General features: G+C 39.4%; 1 pseudogene; it reads left to right on the top strand.

The window, feature by feature from the left end:
- Positions 1 to 2,900: 2,900 nt before the first annotated feature.
- Positions 2,901 to 3,952, top strand: LOC120864610 (annotated as a pseudogene).
- The last annotated feature ends 14,155 nt before the right edge of the window (positions 3,953 to 18,107 follow it).

The raw sequence follows: 18,107 nt of genomic DNA, 5'->3' as shown, positions 1-18,107 counted from the left end.
GCTGAATTCCCATCTGGAGCATGGAGGCTCACCGGGTCTGCTTATTTGCCCTGGCTTCTAAGACCCACGCGAGAGGGAGCCCAAAGCGGGGCACCCTCCACTATTCAAGTGGGCGCCGGTGGCCTACGTAAATGGTGCAAACCTCTTGTCTCAGAGTTTTATTGGTTCTCCGTGTAAACCAAGTTATTCAGCATCTTTTCTGCACTAATTTTCCTGCTACACTATTCTTTTCTAATCTCTCTTTAAACTTCTAATTAATCTCTCTTCGACGACTCCATCCCCACTTTGAATTCCCTGGATCCACCAGGGCTGGACCCTGGCACTATTTTAGTTGTTGTTGCTATGTTTTTTGTTGTTGTTGTTTTTTAAGAAACCTGCATACTGTTCTCCACAGTAACTGCACCTATTTACATCCCCACTGATATTGTAGAGGGATTCCTTTTTCTATACTCTATCCAATATGTATTATTTTTGGACTTTTTGATGATGGCCATTCTGACTGTGAAGAAAGCTGAGTGCTGAAGAATTGATGCTTCTGAACTTTGGTGTTGAAGAAGACTCTTGAGAGTCCCTTGGACTGCAAGGAGATCCAACCCATCCATTCTAAAGAAGATCAGTCCTGGGTGTTCTTTGGAAGGAATGATGCTTAAGCTGAAACTCCACTACTTTGGCCACCTCATGCGAAGAGTTGACTCACTGGGAAAGACTCTGATGCTGGGAGGGATTGGGGGCAGGAGGAGAAGGGGACGACAGAGGATGAGATGGCTGGATGGCATCACTGACTCGATGGACATGAGTCTGAGTGAACTCCGGGAGATGATGATGGACAGGGAGGCCTGGCGTGCTGTGATTCATGGGGTCGCAAAGAGTCAGACACGACTGAGCAACTGAACTGAACTGAACTGATCCTGATGGAGTGAGGTAATACCTCATTATAGTTCTGATTTGCATTTCTATATAATTAGTGATGTTGAGCATCTTTTCATGTGATGTTTGGCCATCTACATGTCTTCTTTGGAGAAATGTCTATTTAGATTTTCTTCCCATTTTTAATTTGGTTTATTTTATTCTTGTTGTTGTCATTCAGTCACCTAGTCAAGTCCAACTCTTTGAGACCCATGTACCACATCATGCCAGGCCTCTTTGTCCCTCACCATCTCCCGAAGTTTGCCTGAGTTCTTGTCCATTGCATCGGTGATGGCATCCAGCGATTTCATCCTGTGATACCCTCTTTTCCTCTGCCCTCAATCTTTCCCAGCATCAGGGACTTTTCCAGTGAGTCAGCTGTTCACACCCGATGACCAAAATACTGGAGTTTCTGCTTCAGCATCAGTCCTTCAAATGAGTATTCAGGGTTGATTTTCCTTAACATTGACTGGTTTGATCTCCTTACTCTCCAAGGGATGTTGTTTTACTATTCTGGGCATCATGGGGTTATAACTGGTGTTTAGATGTTGCCATAATCAAGGAAACTTTATCATAAACTATAGGGATCACCTGAGCTTATTTGATCCTTTTCCCTCACATACTTTTTTTTCTGTTTTATTTTTTTCCACATGAGTTTTTATTGTTCTTTAAATGCTGCACACAAAATGGTCATATTAAAATGGAGCCCCATATTTAAATGTCCATGGGTGACTTAACAACTGTATTGTTTCTACAGTTATAGGGGAAAGATAATCTAATATTGAGAGCCTGTCTGTATCACTGTTCCTAATTATTGTGGCTGAGGGTAAGAATAGCTGGTAGTAGCATTGCCCTTGGAGGCCTCTGTGTGTGTGTGTGTGTGTGTGTGTGTGTTGTGGGGAATGAGCAGTTCTCAAGGCAGGGAAGAGTACCTGAGCACAGAGCTTCCAGTATGGGACTCTTATAACACACGTGCCAAAATATTAATCAACATTAAAAATAAGGAAGGGACTCATTTTTATTCACAGGATTTCTTAGAAACAAAATTAATAAAGTGAAAGTAATACAACATGTATTAGGAAAGACCCTGATGATGAGAAATGTTGAAGGCAAAAGGAGAAGGTGGCAGCAGAGGATGAGATGGTTAAATAGCATCACCAACTCAATGGACATGAGTGTCAGCAAACTCCAAGAGACAGTGAAGGACAGGGATGCCTGGCATGCTGCAGTCCATGGGATTGCAAAGAGTCAGACATGAATTAATGACTGAACAATAATACAACATGTGAGTAGGCACTCCCTGGAACTTGAAGTTTCAGCTGTAACAAGGAGCCCTGCTTTTCCCTCCAAGTTCTGACACCATCTCTCATCACTTGCCTTCTTCTGCATTCCCCTGCACATGCAACTGCTTCATTTTGAGCCTCAGGATTCTGAAACAAGTGCCTTTTCAAGACCTTTCTTCTGGCCATTGTCTTTGTCCAGCCCACAGTTCCCTAGAAGAAATCACATCTCTAGCCCTCTCTTCTGTGAGATCTATGTTTGAGTAGTTGCAAATCTATCTCAACACCATATCAAAGTAAATGCTCTTCTTTATATTTGATTTCTTTTTCCTCACAGCACCTGACTTCATCTCATTTAAAAAAATGAATTTTTATTCGCTTGTATTCTTTCTCCATTATTGAACTGTAGGAACTATTGTGTCTCAGCACTGTATACTCTTTGTTCAGAAGTCAGTCAATTCTCAACTTGTACTTAGCAAATGCTTGACAAAATTACTTACTAAAAATGTAAATGGTTAGTCTGAATGTGGGATGGGAATTGTTAGTTAGGGATGGACTAGTAAATCACTTGAAGGGGAAAATTCCATACCAAAATTATGGATATAAGTTTTTGAATGCAAAACATAAATAGTAGAATTTCAACAGTATCTGCAATGCAAAATTTGAGATAATTAGTCATACCATTTGTTGTTTCCTGGCAGTCAACTCCACAACATGGAACCAGGGAATGATACTCGAATTTCCGAATTTCTTCTTCTGGGATTATCAAAGGAACAAGAACTGCAGCCCGTCATATTTGGACCTTTCCTCTCCATGTACCTGATCACTGTGTTCAGAAACCTGCTCATCATCCTGGCAGTCAGCTCAGATCCCCACCTCCACACACCCAAGTACTTCTTCCGCTCCAACCTGTCCTCTGTAGACATCTGCTTCACCTCCACACCATCCCAAAGATGCTGTGGAACATCTAGACACCGAGCAAAGGCATAAGCTATGAAGGCTGCATCACCCAGATGCATTTTTTCACACTCTTTACAGTACTGGACATGTTTCTCCGGACCGTGATGGCCTATGACCACTTTGTGGCCACGTCACCCCCTGCACTACACAGTCAACATGAAGCTCTGGCTCTGTGGATTGATGGTGTTGATGTCCTGGATTATCAGTGTCTTGAATTCTTTGACTCAAAGCTTAATGGAGTTGTGACTCTCCTTATGTACAGACTTGGAAATCCCCCACTTTTTCTGAGAAATTAATCAGGTGGTTCACCTTGCCTGTTCTGACACACTTCTTAATGACATGGTGATGTATGCAGGAGACCCAGGTTCAGTCCCTGGGTCGGGAAGACCCCCTGGAGAAGGAAATGGCAACCCACTCCAGTACTCTTGCCTGGAGAATCCCATGGAGGAAGGAGCCTGGTAGGCTATAGTCCATGGGGTCGCAAAGAGTCGGAGACGACTGAGTGACTTCACTTTCACTTTCACTTTCTATTTTGCAGCTGTGATGTTGTGTGGTGGTTCCCTCAGTGAAATTTTTACTCTTATTCTAAGTTAATGTCCTTCATACGAGGAATGTCATCACCTTGGTGGAAATATAAAGTATTTTCCACCTATGGATCTCATCTCTCAGTTGTCTCCTTATTTTATTGTACAGCCTTAGGAGTGTTTCTTAGCTCTGCTGCTTCCCATAGCTCACACTCAAGTACAGTCATCTCTGTGATTTATGCAGTGGTCACACCCATGCTAAACCCCTCATCTACAGTCTGAGGAACAAAGATATAAAGAGTGCTCTAAAAAGAATCACTGGAGTGGCAGTTAGATACGGGCCAGTCGTCCCGGAGCTGAAGTGCCTGTGTTATAGGGCTCAAATAAAGAGAGCCAGAAGTTGATATTATTTGATCTGACTGTGGGAGCAGAACTTGCTCCTTCTATTTATTTCCTAGAATTTCCATTTATCTGAGTTCAACCCCTCTGTACAAATTAAGTAGCTCAGTTTACTGAGCTTTATTGTGAATAATGCATTTAAAATTTTTATAGGGGCTGCATTGAGTCTGTAGGATGCTTCGGGTAGTATGAGCATATTAATAATATAAAGTTTCACAAACCATGGACACTTTATACCTCTTCATTTATTGATCTTTTTTAATTTCTCTCAACAGTATCATACAGTTTGTAGCATACATGTCTTTCACTTCCTTGGTAAAATTTATTTATAAATATTTTAGACTTTTGGATGCTATTATAAACAAAATTGCTTTTCTTATTTGTTTATTTATTTATTTTTAGCTCTGATAGTTTGGCGTTACTGTGTAGAAATACAGCTTATGTTTATATGGTCATTTTTTACCCTACAACTTTATTCAAGTATTAGTTATAAGTCTTTTTTAATGGATTCTTTAGTATTTTCTATGTATGTGATAATGTCACCTACTAATACAGCTTGCATTGCTATTTCTTTATTGAATTGGATGCTTTTTGTTCATTTATTGCCTAATTCCTCTGCAGAAAACTTCTAGTATATGTTGTATAGAACTAGCAAGAATGGGCATTTTTGCCTTTCAACTTAGGAGGAAAGCTTTCACTTTTCATACTGAGTTTGTTGTTACCGGTGAGGTTGTCATATAATGCCTTTATTATCAAAAACTGTAGAGGTACATTCTAAACCCATTTTGTTGAAAGGTATGACCATAATAGGGCTTCTTTGGTAGCTCAGCAGATTCTCGTTAAGAATCTGCCTACAATGCACGAGACGCAGGATAATGCATCTTTGATCCCTGGGTTGGGAAGATCTCCTAGGAGGGCGTGGCAAGCCACTCCAGTATTCTTGTCTGGAAAATCCCACGGACTGAGATGCCTGGAAGGCTACAGTGCAAAGATTCAGGCATGACTGAAGCTACTGAGCATGCATGCATTATCATAAAAGACGTTTAATTCTGTCAAAAAAATTTTCTCAGTCTTTAGTGATTATATTTTTTATTCTTCATTCTGTTAATGGGTGTATTACATTTATGGATTTATATATGTTGAGACATCCTTGAATCTCATGGGAAAATCTCATTTGATTCAGTGTATAATATTTATCATGTGCTATGGAATTTTTTTAATTTAAATTTATTTATTTTAATTGGAGGCTAATTACTTTACAATATTGTATTCGTTTTGCCATACATCAACATGAATCCACCATGGGTGTACACGTGTTCCCCATCCTGAACCCCCCTCCCACCTCCCTCCCCGTACCACCCCTCTAGGTCATCCCAGTGCACCAGCCCCAAGCATCCTGTATCCTGCATCGGGAATTATTTTTAAACTGGCATTTTGCAGGGAGGGGAATATTTTGCATTTGTTTCCCAGGAATATTGTTCTGTAATTTTCTTTCCTTGTAGTGTTTTTATTTGGCTTAGATGTCAGAGTAATGTTGACTTTGTCAAATGACTTAGAAAGTGCTACCTCCTTATCAACATTTTAGAATTTGAGAAGGATTGGTATAATTCAACAGTGAAGCCATCTTACATGGGGCTTTTCTTTTTTAATATAAATTTATTTATTTTAATTGGAGGTTAATTACTTTACAATATTGTATTGGTTTTGCCATACATCGACATGAATCCACCACAGGTATACATGTGTTCCCCATTCTGAATCCCCTTCCCTCCTCCCTCCCTGTACCATCCCTCTGGGTCGTCCCAGTGCACCAGCCCCAAGCATACAGTATCATGTATAATATCATATATGAAATGAATCGCCAGTCCAGGTTCGATGCATGATACTGGATGCTTGGGGCTTTTGTTTAATACTGATTCAAGCACCTTTCTAGTCATTGGTCTGTTCAGATATTCTGTTTCTTCATGAATCAGTTTTGGTAACATGAGTGTTTCTAGGTATTTATTCACTGCTTCTCAGTTACTTAACTTATTGATATGTAATTATTTCTGAAGGTCTCATAATTCTTTGTCTTTGTGTGGTATAAGCTGTTATGTCTCCTCTTTCATGTAAACTCTTCTTAGTCATTCCTCTTTTTTCTTAGTCTAGCCAAAAGATCACCAACGTTGTTTGTCTTCTCAAAAACCACCTTTTAGTTTCATTAATTTTTAAATTGTCTTTCTAGCCTGTGTCTTATTTCTCTCTGCTCCAATACTTATTTTCTTCCTTCTGTTGACTTTGGGCTTAGTTTGCTGTTCTTTTTGTAGTTCCTTCAAGTAGAAATTTAGGTTGTCTATTTGGTATCTTTCTTTTATCTTAATTTGGCATTTAGCGTGCATGCTAAGTCCCTTCAGTTGTGTCCGACTCTTTGTGACCCTACAGACCATGTAACCTGCCAGGCTTCTCTGTCCATGGGATTCACCAGATAAGAATACTGGAGTGGGTTGCCATGCCCTCTTCCAGGGGATCTTCCTGACCCAGGGATCCAACCAGGCCTCTTACATCTCCTGCATTGGAGGCAGGTTCTTTACCACTAATGCCACCTGGCAAAGTCCTTGGTGTTTAGAGGGCAAGTTTAGTCCTTTTCCATCATATGAGGATACAGGAAAACTTCTAATTTACAATCCAGAAGACAGCCTTCTTTGGACTTTGATCATGCTTGCACCTGATCTTACATTTCCAGAACTATAAAAAATAAATGTATGTTGTTGGTAGACTACCAGTTTATGGAATTTTGTACAGCTCCCTGAACTAATGCAACCCACTCCAGTGGGTAGCCTGGAGAATTCCATGGTAAAAGGAGCCTGGTGGGCTATGATTCATTGCAAAGAGTCAGCTGTGACTGAACTACTGAGCACACCTGCCCCAACTTTTAGCCATTTCACAAGACAGCAGCTCGCTACTTAAAAGCCAGTGGCAGAATCATTCCTCCACTCCCAAACTTTTATTTTAGGAAGGGCCTAGTCTCTTTTAAGGGCTAACTTGATTGCATCAGCCCAAACCAGGATAACCTCACTCTTGATTAGCACAAAGAAAACTGAATTGAGATTTTATTAAATCTGGAAAATATTTTCATTTTTTTTCCATAAAGTATATCCTAATATTGAGTGTTAAATTCACTTATCGACACTCAAGGGGAGATGCATCTAGAGTGCATACAGCAGAAACAGGGATCTTGAAGCTGTCTCAGAATTCTGCCTGCTACACTGGGTTAAAGAATTGGAAGATTCAGTACTGTTATGATGTCAGTTCTACCTAATCTGTACTACAGATGGAAACTCAACTAAAATTTTTTAAAAATTTTCTTTTGGGTAGTAATTGCTAATCATTTCTGATATTTATATGGAAAAATGCAAAGAATTACCAAAGGCAAAAAAATTTTTTTGAAGGTTTCACACTAGTAGGTGCTCTAAAAATATAATAATGAAGACACTGTGATTTGGGGCATCCCAGGTGGCACTAGTGGTAAAGAACCCACCTGCCCATGCAGATCACATAAGAGATGAGGGTTCAATCTCTGAGTCAGGAAGACCCTCTGGAAGAGGGTATGGCAACCCACTCCAGTATTCTTGCCTGGAGAATCCCCATGTGCAGAGGCGCCTGGCAGGCTACAGTACATGGGGTTGCAAAGAGTCAGACACGACAGAAGGAACTAAGCACACATGCACACAGAAACTTATGGAGGAGCGGTACAGAGTCACGAATAGACATGAGTCATATCTGCTCGATTGATTTTTGACAAAAGCACTAAAACAATGAAGAAAATAACGTTTTGGCAAAATGGTGCAGGAAGTGGATGTCTGTAGAGAAAAATACATAAATATCTATACATTGATATCAGTAACTATATTAAATGGTGTATGTCCCACCCATATCATCTTTATTCCTATCATTTCTGACATTTTAAAGCTCAGTTTTCAACTACCATATCTTGATCTCTGTATCCAAGGGCTTTAAGTGGACAATGAAACATTCTCTCACCATTTGCACAGTTACCTGAGAATTGCAATGAAATATTATAACCTTTCCTGGAATTCTATATTCTCATGGTAGTCAATCCACACTTGATCTTTAAATAGTCTCTAAGATTTTTACTCACTTTCTTGGGCTCAAAAACCAACCCAGATGGTGACTGCAGCCATGAAATTAAAAGACACTTGCTTCTTGGAAGGAAAGCTCTGACAAACCTAGATAACATATTATAAAGCAGAAACATCACTTTGCCAACAAAGGTCCTATACTCAAAGCTACAGTATTTTCAGTAGTAATGTACAGATGTGAGAGTAGAACCATAAAGGAGGCTGAGCACTAAAGAATTGATGTTTTTGACTTGTGGTGCTGGAGACTTTTGAGAGTCCCTTGGGGAGCAAGGAGATTAAACCAGTCAATCCTGAAGGAAATTAAACCTCAATATCCATTGGAAGAACTGATGCTGAAGCTGAAGCACCAATTCTTTGGCCACCTGATGAGAAAAGCTGACTTCTTGGACAAGACCCTGATGCTGAAAAATTGAGGGCAGGAGGAGAAGGGGGTGACAGAGGATGAGATGGTTGAATGGCATCACTGACTCAAGGGACATGAGTTTTTGAGCAAACTCACAGAGATAGTGAAGGATAGGGAAGCTTGGCATGCTGTAGTTCATGGGGTCGCAAAGAGTCAGACATGACTTAGCAACTGAGCAACAGCAAGATTTTACCTGAAACCTTGCCTGATGAATGTTGACATGACCTTTCTCCCATGATAGTCGCCCAAGAAAACACTTCCTCAAGTCCCTGACTCTTATTGGATGCACCTGACTTGCCTTAGATATCAGAATAGATGGTTGCTCTGAGATTTCCACTCTCCAAGAGGTTTAAGAAAAGATACAATTTTGTAGTTTATCTGCCCCTTTCCTGTTAAAGAAAGTGCTTTCCAGATTTCCACAATTGAGACAGGAACTGAGTTTTAAAGCTTTCTCTAAAGTTGTTTGAGAGACATAGAGAGAGGGAGAGAGAGGGGAAAGAATGAATATTTCTTTAATATCTAATAAAAGGTGTGCAATACAGTATACTAATGCATATATATGGAATTTAGAAAGATGGTAATGGTGACCCTATATGCAAGACAGCAAAAGAGACAGGTGCATAGAACAGTCTTTTGGACTCTGTGGGAGAAGGCGAGTGTGGGTTAATTTGAGAGAATAGCATTGAAACATGTATATTATCATATGTGAAACAGATCGCCAGTCCAGGTTCGATACATGAGACAGGGTGCTCAGGGCTGGTGCACTGGGATAACCCAGAGGGAGGGGATGGAATGGGGAGTGAGGTGGGAATGAGGTTCAGGATGGGGAACACATGTACTGATGGGGAACCCATGGCTGATTCATGTCAATGTATGGCAAAAACCACTACAATATTGTAAAGTAATTAGTCTCCAATTAAAATAAATTAAAATAATAAATTTATTAATTTAAAAAGGCAAAAATAAAAAATAACATCTAATAAAAGGTGTAATAGTGCAAGTATGTGTAGATTAGTCGCTCAGTTGTGTCTAATTCTTTGCGACCCCATGGCTCCTCTATCTATAGGATTCTCAGGCAAGAATACTGGAGTGGATTGCCAGTTCCCTCCCCAAATAGTACAAGTAGCACTTTGGTATCTAAGTCTATTTTATTCCTGAGTTTGGGAAGGAAACAGAATAATTTGAGCTCAGACAATAAGGTATTCATGTAATTATTTTATTATCATTCCATAAATCAGTAATTAAACCAGTGGGGACTGGATGAAAGTAGTCAGGATTAAATTTTTTAATATTTGAAATGTTTCAGGCTCTGGCTTTTCTTTTAGAGATTTTATTCCCATATGCATATCACATGAGAATACATACTTGAACAGGTCTGTACCCTGTAGTATCCATTTAGTTGGTAGATAAATATTAATTATCATTAAACATCATGTAAAGGGGCATAGGGCTTCCCAGGTGGCGCTAGAGGTAAAGAACCCACCTGCCAATTCAGCAGACACAAGAGATGCGGGTTCAATCCCTGGGACACGAAGATCCCCTTAGAGGAGAGCATGGCAACTCACTCTAGTATTCTTGTCTGGAGGATCCTATGGACAGAGGAACTTGGTGGGCTATGGTCCTTAGGGTTGCAAAGAGTCAGACAAGCCTGAAGTGACTTAGTATGTACACAAAGTAGTATAGTAGTCAATTTTGCTGTGGCAACAAGCAACTCCCTCAACATGGTGGCTTAAAATAACAATTGTTTACCTATTATCATATTAGATGCGTGGTGCAAAGTGACTATGGCTCTGGTCATATTCTGCTAGGCTACCTGCATGTCTGGGAGCCATACCAGTGGACCAGCTCCTAGGTGGAAAGTGCCTATTCTCATGAAAGAGGGCAACAATAATAGTAATAGAAATGGTGGACTCTTCCAAAGTCTCTTACAGCTTCTCCTTAGGCTCTGAGCATGTCATGTCAAGATTCATAAGTGGGGACATGTATTCCTCCCACTTGCACCGTCAAGGCACAAAGTAATGGATGGGAGGTACATTCCTCTTAAGATAATAAGGGAGTAATGCAGTAATTTTGAAAATAAAAATTCTACTCAAGGCAGAAACAAACACAAGTATTTCATACTACTACTGACATCAAGTGCTTATGAATTCTATGCTACAGACTTGCAACAAAGGAAAATAAAAAGAGTTGGAGAAATACGATTATTCACCAAGAAATGGCAGCTTTGCATATATTCTGAGTAGACTGTAGAAACAGTAAAATAGCTTCATAGAGTCTAAAATTTCTTCCTGAGATAATATGGAGCCAGCATGAAGGGGTCAGAGTTTATGTCCCTGTGTAGAACAAGGCACAGAATGGTGGGCTCTCAAACACTCTCCTCCCTGTGTGGAATTCTGAGAGGAGATACGCCTTTAAAATCACAATTCAATCCACAATCAGAGTATTCCTGACTCCTTTATTATTTTAAGGGATTCTCTGGAGTCCCAATAATTTTAGTCAATTCTGAACTCAGACATAGTCATAACAGCTGCAATGAATTGAGCATCTGTCTGTGCCAAATAATTTCCTGTGATATCTGAAATATTATCAACTTAGCCAATAACTGCTTAGGTGAAATCTACCCACTTACACAAAAGGATGCACAGGTCAAAATTATTATTTCCTACCAAGAGTGAAATACCCAAGAGGCACATGTAAAATTGTATATGCAGTAGTAGAGTGACTGAGTTCAATATTTGACCACCTTAGATCAGACCAGAGGCAGAAAGGAATATTCTTAATAGAGCAGACCTAAAAGACCTACACCTCACTCTGGACCACAGTACTGACATTCAGAGTGTGATCTCCAGAGTAAGGCTTACAACATCAACAACATCTGGGAATTTATTACAAATGCAGCATCTCTGGGTAGCCCTGTTGTTTTTCAGTTGCTAAGTCATGTCCTACTCTTTACAAACTCATGAACTGCAGCATGCCAGGCTCCTCTGTCCCCCACTATATATGGGAGTTTGCTCAAATTCATGTCCACTGAGTCAACAATGCTATCTAGCCATCCCATCCTCTGCTGCCCCCTTCTCCAGTTGCCTCAATCTTTCCCATCATCAGGGTCTTTTGCAATGAGTTGGCCCTTCACATCAAGGGGCCAAAGTATTGGAGCTTCAGCAACAGTCCTTCCAATGAATATTCAGGGTTGATTTTCTTTAGGATCAACTGGTTTGATCTCCTTGCAGCCCAAAAGACTCTCAAGAGTATTCTCCAACACCACAACTTGAAAGTATCAATTCTTTGGTGCTCAGCTTTCTTTTTTTTTTAAATATGGTCCAACTCATATCCATACATGACTACTGGAAAGACAATAGCTTTAACCATATTGACCCTTGTTGGCAAAGTGATGTCTATGCTTTTTTTTTTTAATTTTTATTTTTACTTTATTTTACTTTACAATACTGTATTGGTTTTGCCATACATTGACATGAATCCACCACAGGTGTACATGAGTTCCCAATCCTGAACTCCCCTCCCACCTCCCACCCCATATCATCTCTCTGGATCATCCCCCTGCACCAGCCCCAAGCATCCTGTATCCTGTATCGAACATAGACTGACGATTAGTTTCTTACATGATAATATACATGTTTCAGTGCCATTCTCCCAAATCATCCCACCCTCTCCCTCTCCCTCACAGTCCAAAAGTCCGTTCTATACATCTGTGTCTCTTTTGCTGTCTCGCATACAGGGTTATCACTACCATCTTTCTAAATTCCATATATATGTGTTAGTATACTGTATTGGTGTTTTTCTTTCTGGCTTACTTCACTCTGTATAATCGGCTCCAGTTTTATCCATCTCATTAGAACTGATTCAAATGTATTCTTTTTAATGGCTGAGTAATACTCCATTATGTATATGTACCACAGCTTTCTTATCCATTCATCTGCTGATGGACATCTAGGTTGTTTCCATGTCCTGGCTATTATAAACAGTGCTGCGATGAACATTGGGGTACATGTATCTCTTTCAATTCTGGTTTCCTTGGTGTATGCCCAGCAGTGGGATTGCTGGGTCATATGGCAGTTCTATTTGCAATTTTTTAAGGAATCTCCACACTGTTCTCTATGCTTTTTAATATGTTGTCCAGGTTTTGCATAACTTTCCTTCCAAAGAGCAACCATCTTTTAATTGTATGGCTGAAGTCACCATCCACAGTGATTTTGGAACCCAAGAAAATAAAATCCACCACTGCTTCCACTTTTTCCCTTTTATTTGCCATGAAGTGCTGGATAACTCTCTAGGGTGGGGGCAGTTTTTACTTTGCAGACTGTTGAGCTGTATCCCTGGCCTGAACCCACTATCAGTGAGTAGCACTTCCCCTAATATGACAATCAACAGTTTCTCCAGATATTGCCAAGTGTCTTCAGAAGATGAAATCATCTCTGATTGAGAAGCCAAAGCCTGGAGTGAGAGAAACAGAAATATCCTGTGGTCTAATCAAAACACATTCCTTACTCAGTTTGTAAGTTTTAGGCCAATCACCCAATTTGCAATCACTGCAAATTTAGAAGGAGGCTCATTGTTGTACAATCCTCATAAGATGGACTATTGCAAAAAAATAAATGAAATAATATGTACGATTCTAAGCTCAGCCCATGGTGTATTAAAAAATTTAAGTGGATATCTTATAATTATCAAATGTTTTATAAATAAAGGACTAAATATCAACTTTTCATATGCATTTAAAGCATGTAAATCCTATTGATATGTTAAAGGCATTATGAAGCCTAGGATTATTTTACCCATGGTTTTATAACAAGGCACACACTTCTCTCACTTATCAAAGAAGAAGCAGTAATTTTCTGGAGATATATTAGGAGTTGTGTTCCCATCATAAGCCAGTGCTTCTGAGGGCCAAGTGACCTAGTCAAGACAGGTTCCTCAGACTTAGACATGGAAGAAAACTTTGACTGACTGTTTTAAAAGTTTCAATGTCAGACCTCTGGGAGAGAGGAGACTTCATGGAGTAACAATAAGAACCAGATACACTTGGTTTCTAACCTGTTCACCTGGGAATGGCAAATCAGCATGGAAAATTTCCATTCTGTCCAGACAAGTTTCCCTGAGGAAATGATGTGTTCAAGGGTTGGAGTAACAATGGAAAATGTGCTGAAAATAATGAGGAGATACAGAAAACATAAGGAACTATAAACATCTCCTCTGCTGCAATGTCTGAGCAATTCTTTCTTGAGCTGGAGAAGGCATGGTTTTTCATTTAGATTCCCAAGCCTGGTTTTGCTTCCATGTTTCCTAATCATCTGTTGTTTAAAGACAGCACTTCAATCAACATCATCAACCATTCAGGGAAGAATTTGGGCTTACACAGAGACCTTCATCTCAGACTTCCCACTCAGGTGAGTCCAAGCAAGAAATAACCACTAAAGGAGAAAGTCACAGAGGATGAAACTCAACACTATTTATCTGGGGTCATCTGGAAACTAAGCAACTGACCCAGAGCCAAGAGATCTCCATGTTTGCTTGTTTGCTTGATTAATTTATAACAAATGTATTTAACAACTTAAAAGGAAAGTACCTATGAATTCAGAAATACAAGAATTACAGTTGATAATTAAGATATATGAATGTAAATCTAGTTGGAAGAGACTCAAGAGGAAATGGGAGACATAGTGATCAGTAAAATTTGAATGTTTCCAAGGACTTTTGCAGTTGACGGGAGTAGGAAATAAATGATTTGATTAGAAGTGATTTGTAGTAAAATGACAACATTTTATTTACTTTTCAATTTTTAAGATGCAATATATTGGAGCATTCATAAGGAAGATCCAGATCAATGGCTGTAGTAACTACCTGGAAATACAGTTCTTGAGACACACATGTCACAGAGTCTTTACTCAAATTTGAGTGTTCACTTGTTTAAAAATTGCATTTACTATACAAACAGGCATATGGTAAAGGGGTTAACTTTGCAATTACTTCACTACCTATGGGCTGAATATATTTGGGGACTTATTAGCTATTTACTTTCCCTACTGTAAACTGTCCATGCAAATTGTTTCACATACTGGCTTCTGAGTGTCCTATTATTTTTCTTTTCTTTTTCTACATCCCTTCTTTTATAATTTCTTTCTCCTCTGGCTAAGAAAAGGCCAGAAAACTCACTCCAACAGGTGGAAGAAAGGGAGCATGACATGTATTTTAGATACCTTGACAAGTCTTTTTGCTGAAACTAGAGATACAGGCAGCTTCTCTGTCTCTACTCTTCCGCTCCCAACACAAGCGTGTCAGGCACCATTTCCGTGGCTCCATTTCATGGTTGCTCTAAACTGCAACCACTTCCCCTACTCCAGATTCCCTATATGAGTCTCTCTTTATTCTTATTTTTATTGCATTCTTTCAAACAAAGGGTTATCATTTTTAAAGGAAGTTTGCTATGCACCATTTAATTCCTGTATGTGTGTATACTGCATTTGTTGGGCTGTATGAGAGTGCATGAACTGGAAGCGGTCAAAACTATCCGTTGGTCTATTTTGGCCTCCCTCCCACTGCTTTTCAAACATAGAAATTCTTCTGCCTCCTTAGTAATAATAAACCGTTATTTATGTGAATTGCCATCTTATCCACATGTTTTTACTTAGGGCTACCTTTTGCCTTTTATGAGTAGATCTCTTTTTAAAATGGCAATAATTTGTTGCCCTTTTGTGGAACACATGCTTTTGCATTCAACTAATTTATTGCTTATTTTTCATAAACATGTTTGAATCCATTTAAATGTATTTAGGGCTTCCCTGGTCACTCAGATGGTAAAGAATGTGCCTGCAATGTGGAAGACCTGTGTTTGATCTCTAGGTCAGGAAGATCCCCTGGAGAAGCAGATGGCTACCCAGAGTGCCAGTATTTTTGCCTCTAGAATTCCATGGACAGAGGAGCCTGACAGGCTACAGTACACGGGGTCGCCAAGAGTCAGACACGACTGAGCAACTTTCACTCACATATGTATTTAGATTGAATTTATATTTTTGCATACCGCTTACTGTAATGAGTTTTTAAATTATAATGCCTATTCTTTTTTTTAGGTTTTTGCTCATTTCATTTCACTTATGTAAATTTGACTATTGTTATTTTACACATTGACTTCCCGGGTGGCTCAGACGGTAGAGCGTCTGTCTACAATGTGGGAGACCCAAGTTCAATCCCTGGGTTGGGAAGATCCCCTGGAGAAGGAAATGGCAATCCACTCCAGTACTATTGCCTGGAAAATTTTATATATTATTTTCTTTCAAAAATTCATCTTACTATCTTATTCAATTTTGTTTAGTTGTTTTGTATCCACTATATTTAGCATGCTATTCTATTATTTCATAAATTCCATTTTCTAAAAATCCATTTTATATAAATGCACACCTTTATGAAGCCACAAGAGCAAGGAAAGCAGGTGAGTTTCATGCTTTTCAGATCTCTCTCTCTCTCTCTCTTTTTTTTTTTCATGAAGAAAGATTACAATAAAATAAATGTGTGTATTACAGAGTGCCCATAGGGATAAATCAGATGAAAGAAAGGATAGATTTTGTGGCATGTATAGGATTTTATCAATCACACTGTGAGGCGGCTTCCTCATCTGGGACAAGAATCAGAAAGTGAAATAGAACCTGAAACAGAATGGATATATATCTCTGTTTGACTAACTCATTTTGCTGTATGCCTGAAACTAGTACAGCATTATAAATCAACTACACTCCATTATAATTTTTTTAAGTAAGTAAAAAAATGAAATATAAAAAGGAGAAGTAGAGTGTGACCAATGGGTTTTTCCCAAAAAAATAGAACAAAAACAAAGCCCCAAAATAATAAAGAAAATGACACATAAGAAAATTAACAGAAGGGTCAGCTTCATCAGCTATTGAACCACATGTGCTTAGTTGCTCAGTCGTGTCTGATTCTTTGTGATCCCATGCACTGTAGCCCACCAGCCTCCTCTGTCCATGGGATTCTCTGGGCAAGAATACTGGAGTGGGTGGCCATGCCCTCCTCCATGGGATCTTCCCAACCCAGGGATTGAACCTAGGTCTCCCACATTGCAGGTGGATTCTTTACCATCTGAGCCATGAGGGAAGCCCAAGAATACTGGAATGGGTGGCCAATCCCTTCTCAAGGGGCTCTTCCTGACTCAGGAATCGAACCAGGGTCTCCTGCATTACAGGCAGATTCTTTACCAGCTGAGCTACCAGAGAAGCCCACTGAACCATATAGATATAGATGTAGTCAAAATTCAACCAGGGGCTTCATGTGGATACTCTGATGTTGTAAAAAGAGGAAAAGAAGTGTGGTCAGTGTGGTATCCCTTGAGTCTGAGATTACTTCAGTGCCCACGCTCTGTAACCTGCCTCTTCTGTTGAGCTCTTTATTTGTATTGCTTTCCCTCAACAAGATTGCTTTCCCTACTTTTGCATTTATCTCAGTGAATAAGAAACTTCTTTGAAGTGTCCAAGCTGTCTACATGTTTTTAACATGTGATCTAGCATGTGTGCACAGGCAAGCAAGAAATAGATACATATGCATATGTGCACACACATACAGACACAAACACATCTGAACAAGTGTGTTAGTTACTCAGTTGTGTCTGACTCCTTGCAACTCCATGGACTGTAGCTTGCTAGGCTCCTCTGTCCATAGAATTTTCCAGGCAAGAATACTGGAGTGGGTTGCCATTTCCTTCTCCTGGACATCTGAACAAAGAGAACTAAAAAACCCTTATTATGTATGATGCACTCTGATATTTTCTTTTGTGTTTTACTTATTCTACTCTATTTTGTTCTTACAAATCACGTGGTCTGACCGTTTAATAGGTCTGGATCTCAGCATATGGAAAATATTCTTCAGCATGTTTCCATACCTATGTTAGTATTTCTTGGCTTCTTTTTCTTCTTTCATCATCAGCAACTTCTGTGAGAACATATTCTTTTATTCCTTTATGTAATTTATATTTACTCAGCTACTGTTCCTAACTAAACTAAGTCTGGGGTGTTGAGGAGTATGTGTGATATTAATAAATGCCTCAAGGCGCTCACAGTCTAGAGAGGATAATAGGTATATAATTAAACAAAAATTACAAATTATTGCAAGAGAAACACTTCTTTATATGTGGGAATATTTTTTAAAATAAATCATGAATGAGATTACATAAGCAGTCTAATAAAGAAGATGACATTTTGAAGATAGTGGTGAATAAAAAGTTCCAAATAGACCAGTAGTTGACTCTCCAAGCATAGGGAAACATACACATAGACTCTGAGTCTTGAGCCTGTGATATCCGGTGATGCTGTGACTGAAGATCAATATTTATGAAATTGATGTGGGTGAGGATAGCACAAGGAGATGGACTTGGTGATTCAGATAATAAGAGTCAAGCCTAGAGTTTGAAATTATGGGATTTGGAGTTCATCCTCCAGTGGGGAGACACTGGGAGATGATTAAGTCTGGGAGTTGG

Source organism: Oryx dammah, unplaced genomic scaffold (genome assembly GCF_014754425.2).
Source record: "Oryx dammah isolate SB20612 unplaced genomic scaffold, SCBI_Odam_1.1 HiC_scaffold_5, whole genome shotgun sequence".
NCBI classification, from domain to species: Eukaryota; Metazoa; Chordata; class Mammalia; order Artiodactyla; family Bovidae; genus Oryx; species Oryx dammah.
The sequence above is the reverse complement of the archived record's forward strand: the minus strand, read 5'-3'. Positions and strand labels throughout refer to the sequence as shown.